Consider the following 6180-nt stretch of genomic DNA (forward strand, 5'->3'; position numbering starts at 1 on the left):
AAGAAAATTACAGAAGAAAAATAAATAAAGATTAAGGAAGATGGAGAAAACAAAAAGGAGAGAACAGAAAAATAAAGAAAAAGAGGAGAAAAAGAGGAGAAAAGAAAAGTAAATAAAGAAACAGAGGAGCAAAAAATATATATATAAAGAAAGAAAAGTGAAAAAAGAAGAGAATAAAGTAGAGTAAAGATGAAGAAGAAAGAACAGAAAAAGATGAAAAAATACGAGAGAATTAAGAAGATGAAAAGTAATAAAAGAATATTAAAAAATTGGTGAAAAATGAGGAGAAATGCAATCATATTGTTATGGTTAGATAACCAATAGAGACAGAGCAAGATAATGGAGGAGATAAAAGAAATTTGATTTTACAAGTACAACAATGTACACGCTCTTGTTTTCATTCTGAACATAGTCTGAATGGATTTGTGAATCAAAAAAAAAAAAAAAAAAAGGATACATCTGGTTCAAAAGCAGATAACACACGATACCCATACTGAAACCAGCAACCTCTTTGTTTCGTAAATATTATGTTTCTAAGAAATTACAAATATTTCATAGATTTAATTAAAAATTTAATCAAAAAAAGCTAGAAAGTCACCCCTAGGATTCCCTGATAATGAAATTATCTTTATAATTCGTGTAAACTTACTTCCAACTAGATTGAAAGATTCGAAACCATAGAGAGCAGAGGTTTTTTTTTGTTTTTTTTATCACCACTTATCAAGGCCCAGAGACCACTCGAGGATAAGGGTTAAGAGTGTACATTAATCAATTGGACAATATAGTAATCGTTAGTAATGGAAAATCGGTACATTTGTTAACTTAAGTGAAACAGCTCATCAAGAACTTGTTCACATTGGACTTGAAGACAATCAGATTGTAGTCAGCTGGAAAGCACGAAAACGAAAACAGTTCCACAGGCGTGCAATTTTAAGAAAGAAGCTTTGTTCATGGAATCTACGTTTATGGCATGGATAAAGAGTGGGGGGGGTTATTCATATTGTTTTCAGCTAGACGAGTGTTTCTTGTGAAAGTTTGGCGAGGGGGGACCATAGATTGAAGCTCAGTCGAGCTCCTGCTATGGAAATAACGATAAAGCAGAGACAAATTCGCAACATCTCTTCTGTAAGATAGAGGTTGCAGGGAAGAGAAGAGGGCATCTCCTACAAAGCTACGAAGTCTATTTTGAAATCTATTAAGGCAGGACAAGTCCTTTCTAGCAGATCCTGCCCAGATGTGGCAACAGTACTCCATCCTTGGACATACCTGGCTCTTATATAGATGGAGAATTGCATCAGCAGTGAGATATCTACTGGATCGATAGAAGGATCCCACCATTTTTCCAGCAGCCTTAGCAACAGATTTGACATACATGTTCCATTTCAGATCAGGAGTAAATGTCAAGCCCAGAAGCTCGTCAAAACATGAGGCCTCCCAAGACGAGAGCCATTCATTTCAACTGATGCCAGATGGGAACCAGAGCGTTGATGATATAAAGATAAAAGCTTGGTTTTAGATGTATTAAAAGTAACCAGCCATTATACTTATTTTTTTGAGTTGAATCATATTGTGTCGAATAAATTCACCTCATAAATTCACGTTCTTATTAAAGTGAAAGCCAAAAAAAAAAATATATATCGGACCGTTAGACAATTCTCGACACAAATTTTGCATAACTGTTTTTTTTCCTTCTCCACTTGCACGTGGCACTCTTTCGAAAATAGATAAATAATAAAAATAAGAACGTTACTTGTTATCGTGTCAAAAGAAGGAAAAAATCCTGCTTACGTGATTACGTGTCTTTTAAAAACATTTACACAACCTTTTTATTTTTATATTATTTATTTATATATCTGTTAAGGTTTTTTTTTTGTCAGTGTACGAGAAGGAGTTCAGTTGATTACAACCCTTTCTGTGTGTTCTTTATATTACAATAGTAAACCCTGAATCCGACGGGGCAATTCTACACCGTTCAATACCGTAAAACTGAAATGAAGCTGTTCTGCTTGAACAGGGCGCCATTTTCTTCTTATTCATGTTTATATCGATTCTTTGCTTTAAAAAAATTAAAGTAATTACGTGTTTACTTTTTTTTAATATCTCATTTTGCTGCTTCGGATTATTTTACTAAAGTAAGTAAAGCTTTATTCTTTTTCAAAACTGTTTTTGTGTCTTTGTTTTTCGATATTTCGTCGATATTATTTAGTAAGAGTGTTTAGCAGAAAAGGAAACAAACGACTACCTGAAAAAATAAATATACAATAAATAAAATAAATGTTACCATAATCAATAAAAGTTCAGTTTATGCTTTTTTGTTGTTTTGAAATAGTTTTTAATGCTCTTTACTTGAAATTATTTCAGCGAACCGAAATTGAAACGAAATTTGAGGCGGTAACTACTTAAATGAATTTTTATATAAACTACACATGCCATAATCGAATATTCCTCAAGTACAAAATAACGGAAAACATTAAAATATGTTTATAATTATTCCTTACGTTGACGGAACTCTCTTAAATTGTTAACACAGAATGCTCAGGTGCCCCTCCTTCAAATTGAAAATGTTGATCTCCATTTCAAAATCGCAGCCATTTTGATTTTTTTAAACCGGTTCGTGAATTAAAAAAATTTTTTTTTACAAACTACTTAAAAATACAAACCCATGAACTTTTCTACCATAAAAGTAACTTTTATTGACTATGGTAACATTTATTTCTTGTATATTTATATTATTATATATGTATATAACATTTTCTCTTTGTAAGGAAACATTATTTTGTTGGTCACTCTTGGCTACGAATGGAAACAAAGTTGATATAAAAAAATATATTTTCGCGAAAATTATCCTTACTTTCATCATATTTTGCTTAGGGTAAAATTTTTGAGTATCAAAACCTATCTCTTTACAACCACCTCCTTTTCATAACCTATCATACTTTCATCAATCACAGTCCATTTTCTGTAGGCTGTTTTTGAACCCAGTCAACGACAGGTAATTCTGCTAGTATATATATATATATATATATATATATATATATACATATATATATATATATATATATATATATATATATATATATATAAGCCACACGCAATAAAATTAACAATCCTTTTTCTTTCAATCCAACCATATTTAATTCAAATAAACTTTAGTCCATGCCTGTCTTGGCCACCAAGTTTCGGTCATGAATATTCAACAGTCTTTATTTTATCGACGTTCAGTGATAAACACACTTGGATATTATGGTTCTGAATTTTTTAGATTTGGATTGATAATTCGTATGATTTGGATTATTAGGATTATTTTTCTCACCTGGGGTGTTATTTTAACAACATTTCGGTCGATATAATCTCTCGCCTTCTTCATATGCATCTTATCAAACTGGAAAATCTTTCTATCGAACTCGAATCTTGTGGACTCGTGATATAATTGATCAATACTTCGTAAAATACCGTTGTAAGTTACACTGTTATGGAGTTTGAAGGTTCGATCCGTAGTACAGACCTATTTCTTAAAATACAGTTGCAGATTACTTAGGACTTTTATCCGATCATGGCTGATGGAACGAGAGCATGCAACCCACATAGATTTAAAAAGCATTCCATCTCAAATTTTGTGCAGAATTATGAATTCGACAGAAAGATTCCAGAGTTTAACAAGATACACCTGAAGAAAGCCCAAGGTTACATCGACCAAAACGTGAAAATAACACTGAAGATGGGAACAGTAGTCTGAATAATCATAACTAACTAGCGAGACCTGTGGAAATTCCACAGGGGACTCATTCATATGTAATATATTGATGTTGGCATTCTGTAGATGTTCAACATAAATGGAAACGCTCTGAGGTTATTGTACCTATTTACTATGCCTCCCCACGGGACAGAGTTAGACACCAGGGTCGTTTTTTAACGTGGAGAAAAAGTGCAAAAATAAAAATTTTCTCAGTCGTGAAGGATTTCTCCTCCACCGAGAAAGAGAACAAGAAATAGAAGTGGAGCATCTGAAGAACAGATACTACACTTTGTTAAAACTGCAAAAGTATTTATCTAAGCTAGCAGGGACGCCCAGCAAAGTCCGGTCGTAAAGTATGCTTAAATATATTTTGATTCTTGCAGATTTCATATGCATTATTACAGAGTTAATGTTGTATCGATTTTTATATATTATAAAGTTGCGATTCCAAAAATAAAAAAAAATATCCATATGACTTGGGTGCATTAGCTTGCATCCAAATCAAAATAAAAACTCATGAAACAAATATATATATATATATATATATATATATATATATATATATATATATATATATATAACTTGAGTTCCTTCAGCCATAATCGAAACCGAAACCAAAACTTATGAAGAATTATTGGTAAAATTATTTATGACAATAAATGGAAGTACATAATAATTAAACGACCCGGATGTAAGCTCGACACAGAAAATAACACAGACGATATCGTATTGATATATAGATGATATGAACACTTAGATATGACATGGAAACTTCTCAATATTTCTGAAATCATCCTCTCTTGGCAAACATCTGATTAACCAACACTCCTGTCCAGGTTTCAATTTAGAAAACCTTTAGTAGACAACACGTCTATTCTCGAACAAACTACTGATGGTCAATATTATATATCTCAGGACCTATCATTCATTCTTGCACCAGAAAGAGGTCTATGCAGACACTACAAGCAACTATATTACTATCGATTTCTATTAAGCATAAGGAGGGCCGCTTTCTCAATAGATTCCTAATAAATGCCCTAACAGCCCAATAATCCAATGTGATTTTGTATCCTCTTCTGCATGAATTCTACCATGTTTTCTGTATCTGTCAATTGTTTTATTTTTTTGCCGAATTAATTAAATTGAAAAAATCAGAAAATAAAATCAGAAATCGAAAATATGTTTATTTAATTGATTTCTTATATGTTATGTGAAGGTTGAAGATATATGTTGCATGGACAGAAATCCTATGATAATTATATGATGGATGTGTTATGTGTGTCATAAAGATGACCTCATCGGAAAGTGAAATCTGGACAACATTGCGAGATGTGTGGAGAAAAGGAGATTATGCTGGTTTGGCCACATTTCAAGGATGGATAAGAATTTTCGGATTAGTACACGTTGTAGAGTTGAAGTAACAGGTTAAGTTGGTAGTAGACCGGGATAGCATGGGAAGAAGTGATGAGGCTGGATGTGAGAGAAAGAGGACGAAATAAAGTCCTGGTCAGATTAGTTTGGAAGGCAATTTCTCAAAGCTGTCCAACACATGCAAACATATAAAACATGCTAAATTTGGGACTTTTATCTAAAGTTTTAGTCCGTGCAAGATAACTTTTTTAATCCAACCATTAGCATAGAAATACAAAAAAGTTTCAAATTCGGAGAATTTGAATAATCTGACGAGTTAAAAAATTAAAGCTATTTATTTATTTATTTATTTATTTATTGTAAAAGGTGATTAATTAACGAAGTGCGTTCATATTTTCAGTTGATTTAATAAAACAAATTGAATGTTTCAGATTAAATAAATCTGTTTCATCAATTATTTACGATAATTAATGTGCTAATATTAACTAATAAGAATTACCGCCCTTTAAAAATTAAATGTTTGGAGTTAAATGATTAATGTAGGTGGCGCTTGTATGAAACAGCGTAATGAAAATTTTTAATAACTTTCGGAATTTGTTGTCATACAAGCTCTACCAACATCAATCATTTGCTAACTTCAAGCATTTAATTTTTAATAGGGGGGGGGTAACGCTAAAATGTGCTTTTTTTCTTATTATTCTTCTTAGTTTAATTTTATTTATGCATTGCTAAATTTACATGATGATATTGTTCTCCTCTAGAAACAAAAACAACAAAACAACAACTTTACAACATAAAATTGTCTCCGACCATCCATTCTATTTCTATTTAAAACAATGATTTCTTTTGAATTAAAAAAAAAAAACATGTAACACATACACGAAGAAAAAGAAGATATAAAAAAATAACTGACTAGAAAGGTTGGCGACTTGAACAAAAATACTTTTATGTATTCTAAAAAAAAATTTTTATGAATAAATATATTTTATAAATGTTTATTCCGCAGTCATAATTTTTAGGTTTTTTTATGAATAATGCTTATATTTCTCATATAAAGCCGGGAAATACTTTGA

The sequence above is a fragment of the Euprymna scolopes genome, chromosome 9 (genome assembly GCF_053919585.1).
Source record: "Euprymna scolopes isolate OS-2025 chromosome 9, ASM5391958v1, whole genome shotgun sequence".
Taxonomy (NCBI): domain Eukaryota; kingdom Metazoa; phylum Mollusca; class Cephalopoda; order Sepiida; family Sepiolidae; genus Euprymna; species Euprymna scolopes.